This window comes from Oreochromis aureus, linkage group 7 (genome assembly GCF_013358895.1).
Source record: "Oreochromis aureus strain Israel breed Guangdong linkage group 7, ZZ_aureus, whole genome shotgun sequence".
Classification (NCBI taxonomy): Eukaryota; Metazoa; Chordata; class Actinopteri; order Cichliformes; family Cichlidae; genus Oreochromis; species Oreochromis aureus.
In genome coordinates, this window is record NC_052948.1 from 52,286,784 (window position 1) to 52,300,787 (window position 14,004).

The 14,004-nt window shown below is 37.8% G+C and overlaps 1 protein-coding gene across 3 annotated transcripts in view; it reads left to right on the top strand.

Moving 5' to 3' along the window:
• Positions 1-369: 369 nt before the first annotated feature.
• erbin (erbb2 interacting protein) overlaps positions 370-14,004 on the top strand; it is a 47,495-nt gene continuing 33,860 nt past the window's right edge. For 2 of the 3 annotated variants that reach the window (XM_031727272.2, XM_031727273.2), the window contains exon 1: positions 370-1,149. The gene's annotated coding sequence lies outside the window, so the exon portion shown is untranslated. The remainder of the gene's footprint in view (positions 1,150-14,004) is intronic. The other variant, XM_031727274.2, reaches the window with a different exon arrangement.

A 14,004-nucleotide genomic window follows, 5' to 3' on the forward strand; every position in this document is an offset into this window, starting at 1 on the left:
ATCAGCTACCTACTCTTGGTGGCCTGACAACTTCATTAAGTCGTTTAGAGGGTTGACACTAGACGTTAGACTGTTCAAGCCTTTTACGTTGAGCACACCCGTCAAACATTATGTGGAAAATTCTACCCTTGAAAGGCACTTGGCTATTTTAATGGATATATCTTTGAGTTATCTTTAAATCTCCAGAAAAAAGGCCATATTATTCTATTTAATTTAAATTTCCAGTGAAATGCAAAGATCTTCGCTGGAGGGCGCCACGACATAACAAGAGTGATGAAGGCTGCTGCAAACGGTACAAACACCTATTTTTTGTACGTTATATGTAAATGGGTTTAATAAAATCCCTTGTCGGTCTGGTTTGTATACGCATTTGCAGTCTGTGTGAATATCCTGTGTAGCCTATTTGAAAGGGAAAACAGTGTCAATAAGTCAATGCACAGAGGAAGATAAGCGGAATCACTAGCAGTGTCTGGGTGAGATAGTGAAAGCGTCGTCCCCGGGGCTCGGTGAGGCTGGAAAGGCGACTACTGGTGGACAGCTTTCTCCATGTACCCGCGGAGGTCGCAGAGAAGAAACTCGCCGCTTCGTGCTGTGCCCCACAGCCTCAATGTAGCTTCGTTCCAGTCTGTAGAGCTGCGTCTATTGTAAATGAGCAAAGACCTGGAAATTATGAGCGAAAACATCTGGGTGCGGCACACTTTAGAGGAAAAGGTTTCGCTGTGCCGGAGGTGGTTCGCAGTTTTGCCTTTTGTATTTCCTTGCTGAATGTAGTGGACATTTTGGATTTTTTTTTAATGTTGTGTCATTAATTTGCATCAGTTAAGGACCATTTTTGCGCTTGTCTTCGTCGTCAGTTAGTCTGGCTGTGCCACAAGGCAATATTTTTATGTCTCAAAACAACTGAGAGGGACAACGTTAAACTTGAGGGCGGCTCGCTGAGGAGAATGTACGCACTGGGCCAGCTTCGAGTTGCTCTCTAAGTAAGGCAATATTAGCTAGCTGCTAACACTAGCCAGACCCAATTGAACTGTCGTGAAGCAAACCAGTGAAACCAGCTAATGCCCACTTCTCAAGGTGTTTGTTGGGTAGTATCAGCCTTCACATAAGCTGGATATCATTAAATGAGACGCTGACCCGACAGTAACTCAGGTAAGTCTCTTTGTTTGCGCAAGTTACTGCTTCTGTCTGCGGGGCCCCACACAGCATGCTAACGCTAGCTGTAGCGTTGTATCGCTGAGGTCCCATTCTCAGGTTGTCCCACTTGAAGTCTCGCATTAATGCGGTTAATTTTAAATGTGGAATTATACGATAATGTATTATCTGGGTGCTTGTAGTTTAGTAATGGCTGTGAGAGCATTGTTGGTTTAAAACAACAGGTTTTGGACTGTATTAACAGACTTGAGCATCTGTGTTTTTCGGAAGGTTTCGCATCAGCAGCTGTGTATGCTGTTGCCCCTTTGCGATGTAGCTCACTTGGCACTAATTTATTCGCTTTAGAAAGCGGTGTAGTACATTTAAAGCTGTCAGTCTATAAGTGTTGATACTATTCCTAAAACCAGCCATTAATAACTGCGCCGCAATAGCAACACTCGCATCTTTTGTTGCGCCTACACCGTCTAGGACGGATTAGCGCGCCGTACTTATCAACATATTGGCGTTTTCATTTTCTCGCCGCTTCATTAATCAGATTAGTGTCCTCACTTAACTCCACTGTAATTTAATCCCGTTAAGATCCGGGATAAATTCAGGACTATTCTGAGGAATTTCAGCAGGTCTGTCCTTGCCTGTCGACTTGTTGTTAGTGTTCGTCATTCACCGCTCTGGGAAATGGTGTCAGGAGATGCAATCAGGTTGAGTCTCAGGGCACCATGAAGGCAACGCTCAGGTAGACAAGTAATAAGCCCGGGATCGAGTGTCGTTAGTAAGATACCTAGATTAAATCCGCTAATGTGTCAACTTCTTACTGGAACTTAATTGACTATAAAGTACAGTTAAGAGGTGAATCGGAGATATTTCTGCATCTGTGTAGATTATCTTAGATTTCATAACATAACTTTACAAACGTACTGAACCAGGTGGAGTGTTGCCAGAGATAATATTTTGTAGTAGATTGAGATACTAACTATGGATGTCATGATAACAGATTGTCATTTAATGAAAAGTAATATTTAAACTCAAAATTCAAGTGCGTGGAGGTATCAAAGGCTACTGCAACCATAACTGTGCGAATACATACACAATTGCAGAACAATTACATGTTCATTTTCAATACGATACGTGCATTTTGGGCACAGTGTTTTGTAATTGAATTTTTCAATCTCACATGAATGTCTTCCAGGGTGATTTAAAACTCAAACGTTGAATTTGGTATTTGGAGCTGTCAGTCAAGCAAACAGAAACCTTATCAGATCAGTCTTCAAAGGCTCTCCCAGCTGTAATAAAATGTAAACAAAGACTAGGCTCGATCTTCCCCTGCTTGTCAATGTTATGGGCCCGTTATCTACAAGCTGATATTCAGCTATTTGGAGAAGATTATTCAGGTATTGGTAATGAAACTGACTAAAAGTGTATATATAGTGTAAGCAGAAAATTGCCCGAATTTTGGATGTTTTCCCAAAGGTGTTTGTTTACACTAATTTTGTATTCTTGTAGACACATTTCCACTCATCTGGAAAAGCTGTGTATTTGGTATATGGATATTTTGTATATCACTAACAGAAGTGTGTGTAGTATTCTTACAGTACACTGGTTTCATTGAGGTATTGAAGGCCTGTCATGGCATTTTGGTTATCAAGTTCCTCATGTGATCATTTACAACAGACCTTATCTAGAACTGAAGATAAGGTTCACCGTAACAAAGGCTCTTTCCTCTACTGTTCTTTTCTCGCACTGGTGGCAAAGAAGTGTTGTTCCACTTGCCTAAAAGTTTGTTGTGTCAGTCGGAGACAAGACACTGCCAAAAGCAGTAAAACTGTGTTTCTTATCTTTATTATACACCAGACATGTTGGCATAAGTGTTAATCCACAAATCAATGTCGGTTTAGCTGTGAAATTCTTCCATATCTCTATGTATGTTGAATTGGATATCCTTTAGTAAGTACACTGGTTCAAAACTATCTTTTTTTTCCTTTCGAAACAGCTCTAAACTGTTTGACTTCATGTTCTTAACAGAGTCTGGTTTACTTATGGGTATATCATGTTAAAAGCTTTTCTTAAACAATGAGTGATCCTGCTAAACTCACAGTCAGCGGTATATCTACTGATGGAAAAGTGGCTGTACAGGCTTATCTATTTCTGTTTACATCTGGTGTCGGCTGTTAAACAAGTACGTAACATGGTGCTTTTCATTGTCACTGGATCTTAAGGTGTGTCTTTTCTGATGACGCTTTATACCACGTAGGAAACCTTTTTTTTTTTTTTTCTTCTCCCCCCTCCTTAATCTTCTGCTTCTGTGACCATACAAGTGCTCGTTTCCTCTTCAGCATGTCTAGCCTTGATCTGACTCGTATCCTTATTTCTACCTTTGTTGTTAGTAGGTAACATGTAGTGTGCTAGTCCAAAGAGCACATGTTCGGTGACTAACTGCACATGTGATGTTGTTGACGAGTTGGTAGCTGATCCACGACTGCAAATAGTGAGATACCCTGTGAGAAGTGTTTACCACGTTAGGAAATTAGCTGATCCTTGCTGTGACAGACTTTCTTGTGTGAATGTGGTGGAATTTATGTTGTGTCTCTAATAAATTGCTCCTGGCAGGTGATTGAGTCATCATGTTAGAAATGTAGAGTATTGTTGGTAGAGTTGAGGGGAAATAACTTTCCTTAATCTAAACTATGTTTGTAGTGGTTACCAGAGAAGTGTCTTCACATTCCTCATTCTTTTACATGCAGACTATATTGACTGATTCAGTGCTCTTGTACTTGTCCCATGCCTTCGGGCATTTTGTGAAATAACAGAATGCAGACTTTGTCAGTATGTGCAAGGATTTCTCCAGTGTATTAAAAGTCCACTTGACCATTTTTAGATATAGAAAAGTTACTAAAGAACTTGTCTAAATTTTGACTTAATAATGTTTTACCTGTTCAGCTCATAAACAGGCCCGACAAATAAGTCATTGCTGTTTTGTAAAAGTGGTTAAATATGATGAAGTGCTCGCCTTGTGGTATAGAAACATCTTACCTTGCATGCGGAAATTAGAAATGAGCGTCTGTCTCGCACTTCTCTCCTCCTGTGAGTAAAACTACACACACTCAGCTCTGCCGTTCTATCTGAGCAACTACACTCTTAGCAGCCTGTAGGTTTTGTGGTGGAAACCCTGATGTGGGAATCAGTGGCATCATTGCAGAGATGTGTTGAAAACAGTGTTAGAAACCAGTTAAGTTTTGGGATTGTAATATTAGATCAATATGTATATATTTTTAAACTAGTTGATGCAATTTATGTAGAAGTTGTTGTTAGGTTGGATGAAAAAGCTGAAGGAAGAAAGGGGTAATGCTTACAACCTAAAATGACGAAAAAAGTAAATGTTAGACTTTAGTTGTGAAACTTTGGCAATTTAAAGCTTGCTGATTTAAAAACAAAGACAAGGACACTGACAGATGGATAAATTGGTTTAAGTTGGTGGTTTCAGATCCACCAATCACATGATGAAATTCAAATGACTAATGACCCATCAGTTGTCAATTGTTTCCACCTGTGTCAGCTAAGCAGCGGTTGAAGTTGCTATGGTGATGGGCTTCTGTGTGACTAACTGTAACCAGCTGTGAAAATTTCTCAAATATGGGCCCTATACACCACTTGCAAAATTGCTTATACACTCCAAAGCGTAACTCTTATTGATCTAGCCTAAAACTCATAGCACCCCAAGAATTGCTATACAGATGTTTTGGGGTTTTTTTTGTGTGTGTGTGTGTGTGTGTGTGTGTGTGTGTGTGTGTGTGTGTGTGTGTGTGTGTGTGTGTGTGTGTGTGTGTGTGTGTGTGTGTGTGTGTGTGTGTGTGTGTGTGTGTGTGTGTGTGTGTGTGTGTGTGTGTGTGTGTGTGTGTGTGTGTGTGTGTGTGTGTGTGTGTGTGTGTGTTCCTGGTGTTTAAACATGTAGTCACTTGAGCAGGATGGAGGTAGTTTCTGTCTCTTCCTCAGAAATCCTTGAGAAAGTTCTAATTGATCTCTGTGGGGTAGTTACATGGCTCTTCTCTCACTAAAATGCATACAAATGAAAAAGTGTAAGCCTGTTGGCTTTAGAAAAAAGTTGTTGAGAGAAGACAAAATTCCTAGTTGTGGATGATAAGATGATAATTGTAGAGTCAGGTCAGAGAGAGAATTTTTAGATTTTTCTGCTCCTCACTCTCTATCTTGGAACATTTTGCTTATGAAAATTAAGTAATTTATAATTTTTTTTTTTCATTTCAGTTAATGTTTCAGAAATGGTAACAGTGCAGAAGAGTTAATAGCACACATCACAAGCTGGTTGTCTTGGTGTATTAAAAAATGTTTTCATGGTAAGTGGTGTGAGGCTAGTTGTGTTCCATCCTTTTAGAACTTTTATTTTTTTGTATAACAACATAGCGGAGCCTTTACTTTGCAGCAATCCCACCAATAAGGCCAGTTAAAACATGATCATCACAACATAGTAGTGATGAACTTCATTCCAGTAATTTGTTGAAATTATTGTTGGTATCAATAGCTGTTTAGTTTTGCTATTGCATTATCCAGAGGCACCTTCACTGTTATGGATTATAGAAATGTTTTCACTTCCATGTGGAAGCTGAAATTAAACCTATAGGAGTCGTATAGCCAGAGTGTTAAATGTCATCTATATGTTCATTTTACTTTAGACGTGACTGACAGGGAGATGAACCGCTTTCTATTTTTCATGTGGGTCACATATGTATGCGTTTTGTTTTGGTTTAGATTTTTTTGTTTTATGACCATCAGCCTTTGGGCCTTTGCAGTTTTCCAGGATGACTGTGAATCCCTGAAAAGACCAGTGTTTTGTTGTTGTCATTTTTTTTTCTGCCAAGAAATGCAAGAAAAGCACGCAAAAGCTTGTACCAGAGTGGGACAAAAATGGTTGATTTGATTGAAAGCATGGACCACATGTTTGAGGTTAGAAGTGCAGTCACGTAACCATGCAAGATCATGGGATTCGTGCTACCTTATGTGAGCCAGTTGTGGTTAAACTGTTATCATACTTGTGCAGAATTAGAGGATGACAGTGAAAGAGACTATAGCTGCAGATGTTTCTTTTTCGAACATGGTAGAGGATGATTTTTATGGGGATGTGCATGTCTGTGCTGATGATTGCATGGGATTAATTGGAGAGAGTGTTATCTGTGACATGCTCTTCATATAGTAAGTGAAGCAGCTAATTTGATGTGGAACAGGCTATATTAAGACTAGGGATGTCCCGAGCTGATATTTATAATTTATGCCAGCTTTTCAGTCTAACTGACCTAGCTCTGGCTGTATAAAAAAACACTTGTGCTTCTCTTCAAAATTAACTCTAGACTAATATAGAATTGGCTAATTTGTTATGATTGCTGTTGAATATGCATCAAAGCATTTAAGAAAGATTTTAGTTTTTTCCCATTTGGGCACCTTATTTTGACATCCTAAAGAAGGACTTTGGGACAGTGGCAACATAGCATATATAGTCTACATTTATGGATTTCTTTTTTTTTTTTTTTCTTTTTTTGCCTTGGTCTGATGCCCAGGGGTTGTTAAAAGCTGGCTTAATAAAATGAGAAGTAATGCAATGCCTCTACACATCAATATTTAATGAATAGCCTATAAAGTAGAATGTAGGCCTCTCATAGAGTGGATGGATGGTCCATAACAAGTTCAGTGAGTCTGTGTATTGACTTGTTATGTGTGAAAAGTGTAAATTTGCATACCATTTGGCATGCTGGTGTGTTGGCTTTAAATACATCTGTGTGTTCAGCTTCTCCCCCAATGATTTCTCTGCTTCTCTGACCCAGTTAACACAGCGTATTTTTGCCTCATTCAGTCTTGGTGTTAATCAGCACAGATATGTTTATAAAGTAAAATGCATCTTTAGTCATTGGTACCTAACCATTAAATGCTCCAAGTTGCCCTAAAAAATATGTGGGAAAAAATGGCATCAGACTTCTTAGTGGTGTGAAAATGTGACATTCTTTGTAGAGGAACTTGTGTAATGGAAACATTTTGAAAGGGGTTTGTTTACCAAATGGAAAAGAGGAAAGAAAGAGGTTCTTAGAAGTAAGTCCTGCCAGGCATTGTCTGTTGTAATAAGAGCTACAGATAAGCTTGGTATTATTGCCATAAGCTGCCTTTATAATGTATAGTATAACTGATTTTATGTGCAGTAGGCAGTGCAATGCATTGTTTTCAGAATGTCTGCATATGATAAGATCATTTGCATTTGGTTGAGGAAGCTGTACGGCTAGTGTCATGCATTAAATATATCTTCCACACAAGACGCTGAAATATTAATGCTCTAGAAAAGTATGATATAAGGATTAACGATTGGTGGATTTCAAGGCATACAAAAGTATTAGACACTATTAAAAATGGTTAATTTATACAATTATTTGTGGATAGGAAAATCAAATGTTGTGTACCCTTTCAAAATAAACTCACTGAGATTTTTTTGTGAGGCTTGATAACCCGATTGGGCTCTTTGCAGCTTGGCACATTCATATTCATGAATGAGTAATGCTGCAATACACGAAGACAGAAAAAGAAAGAAATTATACACTTATAGTTTCTCATGAGTTTTTCTCCAGTAATCCTTACTTGGTGGCAGAATGTGTTTCTTTTGCACACCTCTTTCCAGCTAATCACGTTGGTTTTGTAACTTTAATTAGGGACTTCTCCCAAAGGAACAATTTAGGCTTCTCCAAATTATTCACTGTATGTTGCCAAATAGCTTCCACATATAATCCAAAGTTTTCTCAACATTGAATCGGGATACACTGCAGTTCATTGGGTATACAGCTCATGCAGCTCAAGTGACTTAATGTTATCGCGTCTTTCTCCCTAATTAATATTCAGAGTAGTGCATATATTATCACTTATTATGTTTCTTGTGCCACAGCTGGGTCTTAAAGATAAAATAATGCGCACTGTCAGTATTGTAAATAGAATACAGTTTGTCTTTTTTATGAATCATGTGATGGAATGGTAATGGTAATACAGTAATGACTCGCCTGCTTACAAATACTACAGAATTATTGTTTTTGATCCATTTATATCTATATTAACTGCACACATCTGTATTTTGATAATGTACAGTTAACAAATTCTGATACGATGACCCAACTGCAAGGTCTCAGATGAGAGATCAATAATGTGAAACTCAGTTTTATTTGTTTGCACAGGCAACATTTGGAAACTGAGAGAAACTCAATGTAGGGGTTCCAATCACCTCACTGTTTTGTTATTTAAGCACACTGCAGAGGCTGACTTTGACCACTGACCCCAATACACTTTAGTCTGCCTACAATGTCATATGACCAGCTACAATTTTAGTTGTTCTTTTTGCCAGTTAAGCACACACTAATTAACCAGCAGTGCATCCTCGAAGCCTTGTGTTCGGTCACAGTGTCATATTTGACAGCAGGCTGAGGACCTGCTAAATTTGATTTTGGGTTAGATCTCCTTAGGCTGATAACAGAGGAAACTGTGTGGTGTGGGCAAGTCACAGAGAAATTGATATTGGAAATACTCAATTAGACCAGCAGTCAGATCTAATGATATTATTTCCACAGAAAACAAAACAAACAAGTGTCTCTGTAAATGGGCTTTGGCTGTGTGATTGACTTCCCAAAGAACTGCCTTTTGTAAGTTTAATGGGGAAGTGAGACAGTTTGTGAGACGGTAAACTTTTTATTGTGCTACTGGATACTGTTATAGTGCTTCCTGTAATATCTTGACAAAGCTTTACAGAACATAAATATATAAATGTTTTTTCTGAGGAAGAGTTTGAGGGTCCACTATTATTTGCAGTATTTTATTTGAATTGAAAAATTTAGGTTAGAGCAGGAAGAGATCAGTGTGAGAAAGACAAAACCACCCATTCCTAATCGTTTGCCAAATGTACTCTCATGATGTATCTCATAATTATTAAATCAAACTTAAATGTATCAGCTCAAATATTGAGATCTAACATCTTTATGCAGAAGTTCCTGAAGTCCTATTGAGCATACGATTAAGTATTTCCTCATTTGCAGGTGATTTCCTAAACCCACAGTGGCACCAATGGCAATGTGGCTTTCTGAATGAAAAGTAAAGGGGAACGGAAAAATGCCCAGACACGCCCCCTCGATCTCCCACCCCCACCCCAGCCAACACCCCCAATTTGAAACTGATGCTTCCTTTGCTTTATTGAAATGTGTGACAGTGGGAACTTTTTTGTTTAGCAGGCTTCAGTATCTCATATAGATGTAATGAGGATAAAGGCACCCAAAGGGGAAGTGGAGCAGAAACTAATGAGTGTCAGTGCAGTCCAATGTGTTTGCAGCTGATTGGGAGATGCTATGAATAAGTCAAAATCCCCCTCCTTTTCCTCCCTCTTTCCTGCTCTATAGCTCTGTTGTGCTCAATGAAGATAGCGGAGGGATGATCCGATCTTTCTAGCTTGCTCAGTTTGTCTCAGATCAGCTGGCAAGGCTAATACTTTTCCAGCCATGCATATACAACAGTGTTGTGTTGTGTTCTGACCTGAGAAGCAAGATCATGTTACATTTGTTTTTATTGTTAGTCATACTGGTTTTCCCTAGTTAAAGAAGAGTATTTTCAATGTATCTTGCAGTGTGTTATTTCCTTAACATGAAAACAGTTGAATCATTCTTTTAGTAAGACATTAAGATTATTGCGACAAAACATTGTGCAAATGGTTTTTTAAATATTCTTTTATAATCTGATCTAAAATTGAGTTGTGTGTTGATGTCGTTCATATGAGTCCCAAGGCAGGAAAAACCTCTTCAGTATGTCCTTTTACTAAGTTAATCAAATGTTACAAAAACATTTGCTGAGGAAGCTTTTTTTTATTTAATGAATATGATGAACATCACTTCCACTGCTGCTAAGGCAACCCCTACCAAGCATGGTTCAACATAATGACTGAAAAAAAGAGGTTCTGTTAACCTGAATTTGGCTACTTAACATGCACCATGATGCCCCTTTTAACAAGCCTGGCTGTTTCCAATAAACCTTTAAAAAGTGTTAGAAAAATAAGCACCACTGCCGTGTTTATTATATAAGAAGTCGTCTGGTCTGCACACATTGTGATGCTAAATAGATGATTGCCTCAATGTGTTAAAGGGTACCTTACTGCCTCATAAGGTCCCAAACCGTTTTGAATTCCAATGCCTATCAATCTAAGAAGCTTCTCATATCTACTGCTATTGGCTAAAAAGTTATTGCAAGATTGTTTCACAGTTATTCTGATGGTTAAATCACAAAAGGAATATTTACTTTTTTCAGTCTTTCATTTATCATAAAAGTCATTGCATGTTATATAGCATTTTGTAGTGTTTTCACCTGCTTTTATGTCAGCGTGGTGGCATCCCTGTCCATTGTTATAGGCAATGTTCGGACATTGTCAGAAGTTTATGGTGACAAATTCACAAATTCAGTGCTGCTTCGAAATACTTGCTTACCAGCCAATCACAATGCATCATGAGATGCAACAGTGGAATGAAACAAATGAATAAATAAAACAAAACAACATAGAACAGAATCAAGACAAAAACGTTCAAAACCCCATATTTGTAATTCTGAAAAAGCAATGAAAATGCATTGCTGCAGCAGAAATCTTGTTTATGACTGCAACAAGGAAATGGAGAAATAACACGTGTGTTGTAGCCTATCTTTCACTACGCTTTGTACTAATTTTTCTCAGTATTGCACTGTCAATCAGATTTAATGTCTAATATCTATAATAATGTAGATCCATGTCATATATTACACTGCTAAAATGTCACAGTGCTTAGGTGCCTTAAGCTGTTGGTAGTGCAATAAACTGAACCTGTTGTGGGGTTTGTTTTTTGTATTGAGATGTAAATGTCAGTCTTGAAGCGTCTGTACGAGCAGTTTCGCTTACATGAAAGTACTGTCTTTTAGTCAAACATTCGTTTAACTCACAACAAACAAAGGTGGTGTCCCACCCTGTAGGATAGGAGACATGATACACCTGCCAGACTAGCTCTGTGTGCAATTAGGATTCTCAACTCAAAAAGGTCAGAAAATATACCAATCTTAGGTTATTAAACAGACCAATTTAAGCAAAGATGCGCATATATTACCCTGCAGCAAAACGTCTGTTTGTTTGTTTTTTAATAGTCAAGTGTATGGCAAGTGTTTAAAAAAATAATAGCTGCAATTATCATCATGTACCTAATGTTGTGTTAATTTGGTGGCAAACTGACTTTGAAATGGTCCCACTGTGATGTCATGGGTACAGGTTTCACTTAGTCTGTGCTGGGAGTAAACCCCACCAGCACACATTGTAAAGATGCCTTTACAGTGATTGTTAACAAAAAAAATGTCTTTTTTTTTTTTAATGAAATTCATCCAGTTTCACAGGCTTGACGAAGGTCTGAGTTTGACCAACAGTAGAGCTTCTTCTATGTTTGAAATACAATAAATTGAGTTTGTATTGTTTTTTTAGGATCTCCATAAACGATTATTCAGTTTGTCTCAAGGACACTATGAATGTACAAGTCTTGTGACCTGAATAGCGATGACAGGTGACACTTGGTAACTTGTTTCTGTATGAGAACAGGTTTGACGTTCAGGGCTTTGTCCGAAGTGCAACATTTACTTGTTTGAGTGCTTGGTTTTTCCCACTGTGTTTGCATGCAGGGCTTTTCTTGAATGTGCATTTGATACCTGTAACCTAAACCGAGGTCAGCAAACAAGTGTCTAATTTCCGTGGTCATTTTCTATCCATGATAAGTACATCACATTACAAGGGACAGAAGGCTATTGATGTAGAGCTGCTTAATGATGATGGAGCTACTCTGTAAGCAGCCTTTCAGCACTGTGATAAATGCATGGTATGCCAAAGTTTGCCGAGGACTGAAACTATTGTTCAGTAACGAATTAGAAATGGCTGCTTACTGCTTTTAAAGGCACATCTACTAAGTTCTTTCATTGTGTATGATAACACTTTAAGGAGTATAACATATTTTGATTTTCATATTTTATCTTTTCACTTACAAATGTGTTTATTTGAAATATGATGTGAACAAAGTAGAAGTGACATTCTTCTGTGAATTCAACTTGTTTGGCAACATTCACTTACATTTCAGTTTCTTATAGAAACTCTTATAGAAAGAACAGCTGTAAATGGTGAACTACGAATGCATTTGTCCTTCAGCATGTGATCCGGTATCTTGTTGAGCATCTGCTTAGTTGTGCTGTTTGCTTTGAGGCCACTTTTAGATCATCAAATATGTTTACAGGATCCTGTACAGTACTGAATTTGCAAGACAAATCAACTAGACGCAAAAAGCCAGACTTCTGCTTAACAGTGTGTTTTAACAGCTTGGTCTTTTGTGGTTTTTATATTGTAGGTAGAAATGTTTGAAAAGGAAGTCTACAGCTAGTCTGTTCTAGTAACTTTGATATTCTGTATTTTTCAATCTCACCTTTATACATGATCTCATAGATTTATTTTTTTTCAAGGGGGAAATGAGCAATTTTTTTTCTTCTGTACAAGATAAACTGATAACAGTGCTTTGCACAAGGTTAAGCTGAGCTAATGACAGTAGGGGAAGCATGTGTGCTTCATTTTAGTCTATCCTCAGTTTCATAGTTTACTGGGTTTCTGTTTAGTTTTGTATTTTGTTTAGTTTTTTTTTAATGCCATTTAATGATCAGACTTCTTGACTTTTAAAAAGACAAAGGGGAATGTTATCCACTTCCATGCTTTGCAGAAGGAAAATGCGGCAGTTGTCTACATGGATACATGGCTCTGACCTGAATGTGTCTGACCTGGTTATTGAGACTTGGCAGACTGTGTCACCCTCCCCTTTATTCCCCTCCCTCTCACATGGCTAAATACAAACAAAGAAGTGACTATATTGGATACTTACCTTGCCTTAGCCCTGTATCTGTATTTACTGTGGAAGTATCATTTTTCACTAAGTTGTTTTAAAAAAAATTGCCATAGATGTTCTCAGTTACTGTGATTGTTATCACTGCATTAAAGAATAATAATTCACTAATTCACAGCTGCCTAGTATATGAGCAGATAGCCCTCCTGCTTTTCATGAGTTGAACACAAGCCAACGTTGGTCCCATAGCACTTGAACTCCTTGTTCAATCAACATGCTAATTCTAAGGATCCGCCTGTATCTCATTGTAAACCAGATAAGCTAGTGTAGAGAAAAAGGTAGCCGTATGTATTCAGACTGTCATGTGGGATTTATCTTCGAGTAGAATAGATAGTCGGCATAAAAAGCCCAATACGTTGGGCCAGAGTGCCGTGTGTCTCCTGCTGTTGATGTCTGTTCTTGTGTGTCACATGCTGTTCTATAGAAAAATGGTATTTAAGCCAATCCAATACACATAAAAGACATTTCAATTTTTAAAATGTACATTTGACTTGCATTAAGTGTATTTTGCATGGAGAAAAAGATGAACATGCATAGGGTTTTTTTTGTTGTTGTTGTCGTTCTGTTTTGTGTTTTGTTTTGTTTTTTAATGAAAGGTTTTAAATATCTGGGATAATGGGCATGTAAAATGCTTTTTTTTCTTTCTTTCTTTTTTAAATCATAGCTTACACAGTCATCATGCTTCAGGAAGACATTATATTGTTTTTACAGGTTGTAAGGAGGTGTGATATTACCTTTATCCCTATGGGTTTATTGTCGCTGGGGTTTAAATGATAATTTTGCTAATTATGAACAAAATGTTTCTTGGATTTTTTTTATTTATTTATTTTTACTCTGCAGTCAAATATTTTAAATATATCCTGAAAAAAGGATACAATATAAAACTCAGGGAGAGTTTTGT